Below are 13578 nucleotides of genomic sequence, written 5' to 3'. Positions count from 1 at the left end.
AACCCCCTCCACCACTCTTTTTGAACCCCCTTGGAATTATTACCCCCAAACTCAATCCCAGTCTTCCCTTGCTGGTATGGAGTATGTAGTACAATTTTAGAAAAATCCATACACATAAACACATGTTTATTGTCTCGAAACTAGAAATATGATTTTTTTGGCCCCTGTTTTGCCCCAAATTCCCACAGGTTTGAGGCAATTACCCCCATACTCAATCCCAGCCTTTCCTTTGTGTTAAGGAACCTTATTGTACAATTTCAGAGAGTTCCATACACACAAGTTGTTGTCATGAAACTACAAAAATGCTTGTTGTTGGCACCTAATTACTAGACTGTTGGTACTTTAACCCCCAAAATCAATCCCAACCTTTCTTTTCTGGAAATTAACCTTCTTGTAAAATTTCATAGAGATCCATTCCCTTTATCTTATTATAAATTAATTGCCCAAAAAAATGCCAAATTTAGGTAAAAAATTGATCTTTTAATGGGCTTTTTCTACAATGTCAAAATTGACAGTTGGTAGATCTAAATAAATCAACACTTTTGTGCCTGTAAAATAATTTCTCTGTCTTTTTTAAGATATTATAGATTTCTAGCATTTTACCCCATGATTTATTTATAGCCATGGTGGCCATACATATAGGTTAACGTTTATATATTGGCTGGTTGATTCATCAGACACAACTTTCTAACTAGATACATTAAGGATGTTAGAGGCTGAGATTGGTTGTAAATAGCTCTGTTGTTTCAAAGGAGAAATAAAATGCAAAATTTAAGAGTCGAATAAGGACAATTGATCCCAAGTAACTAAAATAACACTGACTGGCCCAAAAGGATTATATAGTAGTCTCAGGGCCAGGTGAGGTAACAAATGAATTTAAGTATTATGAAGGCATAGGAGTATATATAACTGCTGAATGGGTTTTTCTATTACATTAAAACAACAAGAATGTGTCCTCAGTACACCAATGCCCCACTCGCACTATCATTTTCTATGTTCATTGGACCGTGAAATTGGAGTAAAATCTCTAATTTGGCAATAAAATTAGAAAGATCATATCATAGGGAACATGTGTACCAAGTTTGAAGTCGATTGGACTTCAACTTCATCAAAAACTACCTTGACCAAAAACTTTAACCTGAGGCGGGACAGACGGACGGATGAACGAACGGACGGACGAACGATTGGACAAACGGACGCACAGACCAGAAAACATAATGCCCCTCTACTATCGTAGGTGGGGCATAATTATTACCTGGATAAAGTGGCTAGGTATGACATCAAACAAATTTATCTACATGAAAACATACTATCAAGCCTTATCATCTGATAAAGAAGTCAGTCCTCCAATTATAATCTGATAATTCATTATGTTATAATGACTTATGTAAATATTCTGAAAAGTAAATATTTGATGATTATCAGTAAGTCCATATGTAATATATCTAATTTAAAAAATACATATACATCAGATAAGTGGTAACTGTCTTAGTAGTATAACAAATTTGTTTATCCTTGGGATAATACCAGATTATAATTTAGATAAAATTGTAAATTTGTATAAACAGATCATCTACTTGAAATGATGCCTAGAAGTGGAATATTCACCCATTGAATACCTTTGGAGATATTTAAAATATTTTCATCAGGTACTCTTATGCAAATACATAAAACAATTTGGAGCATTAAATTAAACAAGAGTGCACACGCTGAAATGTCTCGCCTTCTATACTAATCATTGATATTATGTTGATAGTCCTAAGTAAAAAGCTAAGCTTTATAACAACTGTACCATAAACTTAACATTAACCAAGATAACTAAACAAAGACCAATGAACCTTGAAAATGAGGTCAAGGTCAGATGAACCATGCCAGGCAGACATGTACAGCTATCAATGCTTCTATGCAACATATATAGTTGACCTATTACTTATTGTCTAAGAAAACTTAACACTGTGCAATGAACCGTGAAAATGAGGTCACGGTCAAATAAAACCTGCGCGACTGACATTAAGATCATTAAATATTTCCATACACCAAATATAGTTGACCTATGGCATATAGTATTAGATAAAAAGACCAAAACTCAAAAACTTAACTTTGACCACTGAACCATGAAAATGAGGTCAAGGTCACATGACATCTGCCCGCTAGACATGTACACCTTACAATCATTCCATACAACAAATATAGTAGACCTATTGCATATAGTATGAGAACAACAGACCAAAACACAAAAATTTAACTATAACCACTGAACCATGAAAATGAGGTCAAGGTCAGATGACACCTGCCAGTTGGACATGTACACCTTACAGTCCTTCCATACACCGAATATACTAGCCCTATTGCTTATAGTATCTGAGATATGGACTTGACCACCAAAACTTAACCTTGTTCACTGATCCATGAAATGAGGTTGAGGTCAAGTGAAAACTGTCTGACAGACATGAGGACCTTGCAAGGTACGCACATATCAAATATAGTTATCCTATTACTTATAATAAGAGAGAATTCAACATTACAAAAAATTTGAACTTTTTTTTCAAGTGGTCACTGAACCATGAAAATGAGGTCAAGGACATTGGACATGTGACTGACGGAAACTTCGTAACATGAGGCATCGATATACAAAGTATGAAGCATCCAGGTCTTCCACCTTCTAAAATATAAAGCTTTCAAGAAGTTAGCTAACGCCGCCGCCGTAGCCGCCGCCGGATCACTATCCCTATGTCGAGCTTTCTGCAACAAAAGTTGCAGGCTCGACAAAAAACGGACTTGTTTGGAAAAATAAAAACAACTCCATGTCACATAAAGTTTATTCTGTGTGAAGAAGTCCAAACTGAGAAAAGTAGATCTTTACACATTGAATAAAGTTGTTCACCTCTATAATGATTTAATTAAGGAATTCAAAACTTTCAAACAGAGAATACATTTAAGGATCCAAGCTGACAGTTTTGAATAAATTCCTTAAAATTTCAATCTTAATATTTATAAGTGAAAAATATACAAAACAAAGATATCATATGAGTTCTTCTTTGAAGACATATGATGCCTACTGTACCTATAAACTAAAGTCACCTTGGTGGTTAATTAGATGGAGTCTAGACTAGAATACGCAAGAAATGCTGACATATATTATCAAGCCTATGCATAGTAGATTGTTTGCTTAAGACTTTTATAATTTAGATATAAGTTTTAGTATGTTATAAGTCAAATATGACAATTCAAATGCACTGTCTAATAATTGAGCAGAGTGCATAGATTTGCTTGGGTTTTTGAGATATAAGCCACCTATGTTCTATTTTTAGCCATGGTGGCCATCTTGGTTGGTTGGCCTGGTCAGCACATTTTTTAAACTATATACCCCAATGATGGTTGTGGCCAAATTTGGTTTATTTGGCCCAGTAGTTTCAGAAGAGAAGATTTTTGTAAAAGTTAACGATGACAGACGTCAAGTGATGAGAGAAAATCTCACTTGTCCCTTTGAGCCAGGTGAGCTAAAAAGTAGAAAATGTTAATTGGAATTCTAAGAGCAGATTAAAATGATGTTAATTTCTACAATTTTTTGACATTTATTGTCCTCACATGTATGTGAGTAAATATAAATAAAATGTAAAATTATTAAAAATTAATTTAGTATAAAACACCATCAGACACATATTCTAGGCTGCCTTCATATTCCAAAAATGGTTGAGACAAAGTTTGGTTAAAATTTGGCCCATTAGACTCAGAGGAGAGGACACTAGTAAAAGTTTACAAGGAACAAACAAACAACAGACCCCAAATGATAATAAAAACTTCCTTTGCCTTTCTGCAAGGTGATCTAAAAATATATAATTGAGAAGCTATTACTGCAATGAACAACCTTGGAAAAAGTCAGTGACCTTCTAAACATATGTCTGTAGTCTAGCTATTAACACTATTAAAATGACTTTTTAATAATTTAATATCAACCTGTTCAATATATGTCATAAAATATCACCAACTCTCTACATTTCAACAATACACAAGCTGTTGCCAATGTAACTTAATTAAAAGCCTCTATATCTCATAAAGTTTGATAATTCTGTATATATATATAAGCATAATGAAGTATTCAGTTTATAGATTTGTAATTTTTGTTCCTATTTATTGACATGTAGAATAGTTTGTGTAAGTTCATGCAACTAAAGCTAGCTATAGGTGAGATAACAACTATGTGGATCATGATACCAAATTTGCATCTGCATTTGACAAATATTCTTTCAAGTGGCAATTCCTTTCAGACAGTTACTACTGTGTAGCATCCAAGGGCGGATCCAGCCATTTTAAAAAGGGGGGTTTCTAACCCAGGACAAAAGGGGGGTTCCAACTACATGTCCCCCTTCAAATGCATTGATCGTCCAAAAAAAGGGGGTTCCAACCCCGGGACCCCACCCCTGAATCCGCGCCTGGCATCAACAACGAGTACCTTTATCAGGTAATGTGACATTATAAGCAAGGTTCAACTTTCACTAAATCCATCTTATAAAATTCAACTAGTACAAATATATTCATTAGACTTTTCTCACTGCAAACTGATTACTACTACGTATAAACATTTGCATGCAGACTGATAACAAAACAAAAACAATGTTATTACAGTATGAAACATTACTTATTATCAAGCCTTCAATGGTTAATTTTAATAATTGTGACTTGGGTGGATAGTCGTATCATTGGCACTCATACCACATCTCTTATATCTTACATGTATATTCTCTCTATTATACTGTGTAACTGTTCATGGCAGCTAAAGGAATGAAGTGAGTCTCTGTTGCACACTGACATCACCAGAACACTGTACCTGAGATAACAGCCTTTCACTGGTGGAACATCATTTAAACATTGTCTCTGTGAATATGGTATATGTACTAGAAATGCTTGCATCCAATGTTCATCTGAAAAGCAAACAGATATATTATGTTCAACACTTGATAATTTGATTTATACTGCACTCGTTGTATTTGAGCAGTCAAAATGCGTTGAATGTAAATCTATGTCATATACTGTCACTGACCCGATATCACTTATACTTATGTATATTTAAATAGAAGTTGCTGAAACTATATTTAATTATTCATACAACCTCTTCAACTTATACTTGTTCGTATGTATACAACGAAGCCTGGAACAACTCAAACTTATTTCTTTTACCATTTTTGGAAAAGCATATTTTACTTGTTAATATTTTTTGTTTGAAACCTATATATTTTTTAAATCATTATGTTTTATGCATATTGTTGATATTTTATTCCATACTCAAAAAAATTTGTTGACCATCGCTTGCGGATTTCAACAGGTAATGTACATTTCATTGTGGTGTATATTTCTCCGCCTGATATGCGGCCTTTTCAAAGGGGGATTTTTCCCAATATTTAAATCAAATAAATAAAATTTACACATTTATAAACAACAATTTAAAATGTTGTTTTTTTCTCTAGATTGCAGAAAAAAGACAATTATAGTGCATTGACTTGACATATCAACAATATAAGGATTCGGCCCGAAACAAGGAAAAAGCTCGGCAGAGCCTTGCATTTACCCATTTCTAAACCTCATCCTTTTATCATTGATATGTCAAGTCAATGCACTATTATTGTCTATATATGTATATGCACAACTCATCATAAATCATTTATTATTCTCAGAATCTCATTTACATAAAAATCATAAGAATGGCAAATAATTTTGAATTTTTTTTTAAAGAATAGGGAAACTTGGTTGACAAAATTTTAATCCAAACAATTTGAAGTGCATTTGGCACATTCAAAACGAGATTTTTTTCCAGTGATAATTCCAAGTAGAAAAAGAAATTGTTGGTTGCAAAAAGGTTTTAACAGTCCTATCTTAAAGAGGATATCTACATGTAGATCAAATTCAATTCATATACCAACCCCTGAACCCCCACCCCTGGTTCCACAACTGATTTTATATTCAACACTTGATAATTTGGTATATATGTTTATGTGCAATTCATCATAAAATCATTTATTATTCTCAGAATTTCTTTTACATAAAAATCATAAGAATGGCATGAAATAATCTTGAATTTTTTTTTAAAGAATAGGGAAACTTGGTTGACAAAATTTTAATCCAAACAATTTGAAGTGCATTTGGCACATTCAAAACGATATTTTTTTCCAGTGATAATTCCAAGTAGAAAAAGAAATTGTTGGTTGCAAAAATTTTGACAGTCCTATCTTAAAGAGGATATCTAGATCAAATTCAATTCATATACCACTTGACTAGAATATTTATCAAAAACCTCTCAATATATTGTCAAGCTCTAAAACGCTAAATTAATGTATCTTTAACCTTAAGAAAAAGTTATTCCACAAAGATAATTTAATCTAAATCAAGCCATGCTTACAGAAGTATAAACATTTATTTCTAAATAAGGATACTAAATTGACCACATCAGGTTAGAATGATAGATAATCAATGTGTTATCAACATTAATGCTGCTATAAATAGAACAGTTTATTCCAGATATAGTCACATAGAATAATGTATTTGCTTAATGTAAATTGCACATGGTAAAATTCTCAAGTTTTCATATCATATATCATGCTACCTGACTTTTGTCACAATAAATAGTTACAGATCAGGACTATTTCCATGCATATTTATCGTTGAACTTTCTATTTCATGGAATTTCCAAAAAAGGTTGATATATAAAAAATTATAAAATTGCATTAATGACAAAAGGAGACCGAAAGAATTTATCAAATATAGAATATCATATCTATCATGTCTATACACGCCAAAAGCTGAGATGGATATAAAATAGTTTATACTCATGATAAAATACATATTTATGTAAATAGTGAGCGAGACCCAATGCCACTTGCTAACCAATTCATGCAATTGACTATGCAATCTTCAACAATATTTTTCTAAATTTACACCAACCTCTCGTATTTTAGTTATCTTGGTGCAATCAGGGGGGTACAGAACTTTACATCTATGTTTTAAATTAACCTAAAGGCGCAGACTCTACAGTATCCTTAGACTAAAGTGACACATCAGTGATTTTTACTGGACCATGCAAATATGGCCACCACTAAGTGCTTATGACTTTAAATTGTTGATTAATCTCTGATGAATTAATATAGATCCATGTTGATATGCTTCTTATCAAAATACTTTAAACTATATCATATAATCAAACTTTAAATACTATTTCAAACAATGATAAGAAAACTTTCAACATGGATTCGAACAAAAATACCCAGAACTTAACAAAGGACAAGGTACTATGCCTGTTTTTCGACCCCTGTTTTCTCATTTTTCAAATTCTGTTTTGGAAAGCTACTTATTATGTTAAAACATTCCCTGATGTTTGAAGTTTGTTTGAATGAACTTCAAAACCACTAATTTTCGCAATTGGGTCAGGTGAGGGGGGTTAACTTTCTGTTATTATTCAAATATTGTAAAATTTTATTATTCATTTTGCAGGTGATTTTACAACAAATTGTTATTTTTTTAGTGCCTGCATCAACGTGACCCAGGATTTTTTTTATTCTTATGTTATGAGAATTGTTTTTGCTGTCTAAATTCCCCCAAAAAATTCAGGTCAAGTAGGCGCACAATATTGAATTTTAAGAAACAATGGCAAAAAATTGTTATTTTTCCTTCTTTTGGCGTTTTTGATGCCCTGTAACTCCCCTAACCTCACCCATTTTCTGAAATTAATGGTTTTGAAGTTCATCCAAACAAACTTCAAACCTAAGGGAATATTTAAACGTGATAAGTAGCTGTCCAAACCAAAATTTAGAAAATCAGAAAATAGGGGGGCCAAAAACAGCCTTATCATACATTGTCCTTTCAAACAAAAACTGATTTTTTTTGTGGATTACACATAATATAAGTTCCCCATTCATAATATTGATCTCTCCCTTTCAGTGGAAATTGTATATTTTTCAGCCTAAAACTGTCCTATTTCTTTTTTGCCTTGTTATGTTTGGCAGTATTTCTTAAAAAAATCATGCATTCCTGCATCCTGGCTCTGCCCCTGTTCATAAAACTGCCATAGCTATTGATTTTTTATTTTTGTAGGAATATCTATTATCCTTCTATGAATTCAAATTCTTAATAATTACAAAACAATAATAACCTGATGGAACATCTTAGATTTTATTTATCAAATTTCATTTATTTACAAAAAATGTAACACCTTCTGTAATGTCTGTAGGGACCAAAGATTTGAATTTATAAAATTATATAGATAGGATTAGATTGACCCAATTAGTAAAAGAGTTACTTCCCTTTTATTGGGGGTCTAGGTATGTAAATCCCTTTAATAATCTGTCAACTTCAGTGTACTCGGACCAATAGAAGAATTTCACCCCTTCGGACTCCCTATAAAAATCAAATGGTAGCTCCCTTTTCCTGGCAAAGTAGTCCAGTGACGGATGCCGAGATTTCCATAAAGGGGAAGGGGACTGGCTGCTTAAGATCTAGAGTAGGCCCACGACAGTCATGCTTCATTGATTCCCTATATAATCAACCAAATTTTCCCCACAAAAAGGGGATGCAGACATCCTGGGGCTCCCTCTAAATCAGCCTTTGTAGTCTACAAATGTTTAATAGTCACATGTTTGCACCTGTCCTAAGTCAGGAATCTGATGAACAGTAGTTGTCGTTTGTTTATGTAATTTATACGTGTTTCTCGGTTTTTTATATAGATTGGACCGTTGGTTTTCCCGTTTGAATGGTTTTACACTAGTAATTTTGGGGCCCTTTATAGCTTGTTGTTCGGTTTGAGCCAAGGCTCTGTGTCAAAGCCGTACATTGACCTATAATGGTTTTTTTTTTTAATTGTTATTTGGATGGAGAGTTGTCTCATTGGCACTCACATCTCATCTTCCTATATCTATATAGTTTGATTAAGAAAATACAAGACCAGGTTTACAAGTTAAAATCGATAGAAACACATCAAAATAATGTAACTTCATGTCTACCATTATTTAAGTTATTTCTAAAATATTCAGTGAAAATTTTGGCCCGTATTCTTAAACTGTATCATGAGGATGATAATTATATTTACTTCATATATTAAAAGTATTCCATTTTGAATGTTAACTAAATTACTCATAAGAAACAAATATTGAGGACATGTGCATATAAAGATGGTTAACTGCTCTAGAAACTTATAACTTTCAACAGATAATTAAGGAACCAACTAGAGTAACAAATGAATCAAAAACTTTGATTGACCATATATATGTCACTAGTTTAAGCATGGTTAAAGAGGCTCATGTTTCTAAATATTCTATTAGTGATCACTATCCAATATGTATAACAAGACAAGAGAAATTGTATGATAAAAAACATTCTCATTCAACAATCACTTATAGAAATTTTAAGACTTATAATGAGCAAAATTATTTAAAAGATTTAAAAAGTGCACCTTTTCAACATATTGAATTTGAAAATGACCCATCTGTTTGTATTGAAATGTGGTACAACATTTTTAATAACATTTTAAATAAACATGCCCCTATTGTGAAAAAGAGGGTAAAAAAAGACAGACAGCCTGAATGGTACAATAAAGAAATCTCATATGCAAGAAAAATGAGAGATAAATATCACTCACTGGGAATGTGGGCAGAATATAGATTCTGGAGAAACAGAACAAAACATGTTATTGATAAATCTAAACAGAAATATTATAATGATATGATAAAAGACTCAAAAGATTCTAAAACACTATGGAAATGTATTCACAGCCTAAATCCATCTAATCCATCAAAACCACATGAACTTATTACAACTGGAGACCATAAAACAACCGATAATAAAGAAATTGCTAATACGTTCAATAATTATTTCACCTCATGTGTTGAAAAATTAAGGCATAGTAGGGCACCAATCAACTCAAATTTTAATACTCTGACAAACTATGTACAAATGAAATTCTTGAAAAAAAGGCATAATAAATTCATCATTCCTCCAGTAAAAGTTTCAGAACTATTTGCTGAAATAACTAAACTAGATGTTAAGACATCTTCTGGTACTGACAATATAGGTCCTAAGATTTTAAAACTTAGTGCTCCTTTCATAGCATCTTCCTTAACATACATTTTTAATCGAATGATTGATACTGGTATTTATCCATCTGTTTTAAAAAATGCCAAAGTAGCTCCAATTTTCAAATCTGGTGAAAAAAATGTAGCTAGCAATTACAGACCAATATCTGTTTTGCCAACATTATCAAAATTAATTGAGAGACATGTATCAAAACATCTGTATAAATATTTAACAAAGTTTGATATTTTACACCCTTCCCAGTCTGGTTTTAGACCCAACCATTCATGTCAAACTGCCCTCATTAATATTATTGATAAATGGCTACACGAAATGAATAATGGAAATATCAATTTGGCAGTCCTCTTGGATTTTAAGAAAGCTTTTGATGTTGTTGATCATGAAATTCTATGTAAAAAACTTCTTATTTATGGCTTCCATGAAGATACTGTTGATTTTTTTAAATCATATTTGAGTGAAAGAACACAGCAAGTCCATATAAATAATCAGTTTTCTAATAAAAAGTTTATAAATTTTGGTGTTCCACAGGGCTCAATACTTGGTCCCATTTTGTTTGTTTTGTTCATAAATGACCTTCCATTACACATTAAAAACTGTCATACAGACTTGTATGCTGATGACACAACTATGCATACATCAGGAAAGACTATTGGTGACATGCAATTAAAAGTACAAGATGATCTCCAATGTGTTGAAAAATGGTGTCATGAAAATAGCATGTTCATAAATTCAGATAAGACGAAATGTATGGTTATAGGTACAAGACAAAGGCTGCGTTTAAATCAAGCAGATCCAGTTCTAACTATTGAGAATAATATTCTTCAAAAATCATCAATTGAAAAACTTTTAGGTGTTAGAATTGACTCTAATCTGTCCTGGACAGGCCATATTAATTACTTATGTTCATCAATTTCATCAAGAATTTTTTTACTCTCTAAAATCAAGAAATTTCTAAATATTGATCTAAGAAAATTATTTTATAATGGTTATATTCTCCCACTGATGGATTATTGTTGTATTATTTGGAGTGGTTGTGCTAAAAATGAGCTAGTCAGAATAATGAAATTGCAAAAAAGGGCTGCAAGACTTATTTTAGATGCTGATCCACTTTCATCATCAGCTCCACTGTTTAAACAGCTTGGATGGATGACAGTTGAGAACAGAATCTCATACCACAAATCAGTTTTGATGCATAAATGTCTTAAGAATGAAGCCCCTGTATATCTCACTGAAAAGTTTAAAGAAATGCCAGAAATAAACCAATATTGTTTGAGAAATGCCTCTTGCAAAAATTTACAAGTTCCAAAAGCCAAAACAGAGCTTTATAAGAAATCTTTTATATATTCAGGATCTATTTTATGGAATAACTTACCAATATCCCTGAAAAGATCAACCTCAAGTACAAGCTCATTCAAAAAAGATTTAAAAAATTACTTGATGGAACATTAAGAAGCTGTGCGTTTTTTATATGCATAATAATTTTCACACACTTACTCAAACTTATGATATTGTTGATGCCAATACTATACATGTCATATATGAATTTGTAACTTTTACCTGTTTTGAAAATTGTATATTTCATAACAATTTTTTATTTCATTATTCATGTATGTGTGTCTGTTTGATATTTTGTATTTGTTTGTTATATTTCATTGTATTTTATGAGGGCCTCAGGGAAGATTAGCTTTACAGCTAACTGTGTAACCCTCTTTAAATTAAGAATTATTATTATTATTATAAGCCTGCTAATTCCCCCTTATTTCATTGTTTATTGACAAATAGCGGTTATCATTAAAGCTCATTTTGTCTAGTTTTATAACATACATGTACTATTTTCAGTAATACCAATATATTGTGACTGCTAAATATGATGTTCGTTCAAAGAAAAAAATCATCGTAAATTTTCAGTTACGATCATCTTTTTATAAAAACAATTCCATAGACGAAATTATGATCATCATCATGGTTTTTTTTATCTCAATTTTCGTTCTTCTGGTCATTTGTCAATCATTTAAGAAATACATATTCAATTGCAATGCTTATTAAGATTTTTATTTTTATATATAAAACAAATCTTAAAATAAGCTGTTAAAGTGGAGAAATCAGCCTTCTAAAATTTCCCTAAATTTGTGTCAGCCATATTGGGATGATCGTTATTGCAGTTATGATCATCAAGTTGACGCCAGTGACACTGAAAGCAGCTTGGTCATACTCAAAATGTTTGTTTGTTTTCACAATGTTTCTGTTACTATTACCAAATTAGATCAATTCATAATTAAGGCTATGATTGTTCATTGCGAGTCAAGACTCTGTGTTGAGGGCCATAATTTGACCTATAATTGTTTACTTTTTAGACATTGCGACTTGGACGGAGAGTTGTCTCCTTGGCACTAATCTAGTTTAATTTGGTTACTGACAACTACCCCTAATTAAATTAAAATAACTAATAATGTTTTGATTGCCAATAAATGAGCTAACTGATTTTATCATGTGCTTGTAAGAATAACAAAGTTGTTTATTTTGTTTTAGAATATCTCTAATGATGATATCTACCATTCTACAATGTTCTAGACCAGTTTCTATTTCGATTTTTATCATTTATTAGAAAACGCAGTCACATGAAAAGATACATTCATTATATAAAAAGATGTCTTTAAAAGTGGTCAGAGTCATCTTAAAATTGATCAAATTTATTATGGTCTGACTTCTCTTTGGTACAATTCATACGCCATTTTTTACATTGTCTTATAATTAAACTGAAAAAAAATAGAAAAATTTAAAAACAAATTATACTTAGAAGAATCCTAGAAATTCATGAGTGTAGTAATGGGGGTACCTTCATGGCGAATAACGGTAATGTTTGGTGCATAACGTATTAACGTTAAAATGTAAAAAGCTGATTGATTTTAACGAATCCTGTTAATCTTTTTCCAAAAATGATGGTAATGATAATTATATGAGACCTCTAACGAATCAAAATGAGGATAAATAGACATAAAGCGGTTAATTTTAACGAATTTGACGAACAAGGTAGCCGAAAATGACTGTTTGACGCCCAACAGTAAAGGGCATTACTACCCTAATTTTATGTACATGTATCTACTTTGTACCAGGCATTACTATTTTGTACATTTCTTAAACAGTTAAATGAAAAGATTTGTATATACTGAAAATAGTTGATATATCCATATTTGTCAATAGACAATACGACAAATTAAACGTTAAAAGTTTTACCTGACTGTTTGAGTGTTTAGTGTTTATCAATATCATGTTTATGATAAATAGTCTAAAAAATAGTTCGTCCGGCCAAATCAAGACTTTTGCATTGTACAATCTATGTGTAGGGTCAATCAAATTATTCTTATCAACTCTTCGTCCAAATCTATCATTTAGCATCATCAGCCTCACCACAATTTCATTGCAAAAGCACACATGGGTTACCTTTCTTGAATACAGAATACGCAAAAAGGGGGATAATGCAATAAATTATTATTGACCAATCAG

General features: G+C 31.7%; 1 long non-coding RNA gene across 1 annotated transcript; it reads right to left on the bottom strand.

Moving 5' to 3' along the window:
* Positions 1–1267: 1267 nt before the first annotated feature.
* Positions 1268–13524, bottom strand: LOC139516864 (uncharacterized). The gene is made up of 3 exons (XR_011663034.1): positions 13309–13524; positions 4829–4922; positions 1268–1396 (listed from the first exon to the last, which is right to left on the bottom strand). It is a non-coding gene; the product is annotated as an uncharacterized lncRNA (long non-coding RNA).
* Positions 13525–13578: the final 54 nt, after the last annotated feature.

This window comes from Mytilus edulis, chromosome 3 (genome assembly GCF_963676685.1).
Source record: "Mytilus edulis chromosome 3, xbMytEdul2.2, whole genome shotgun sequence".
Lineage (NCBI taxonomy): Eukaryota > Metazoa > Mollusca > Bivalvia > Mytilida > Mytilidae > Mytilus > Mytilus edulis.
The sequence above is the reverse complement of the archived record's forward strand: the minus strand, read 5'-3'. Positions and strand labels throughout refer to the sequence as shown.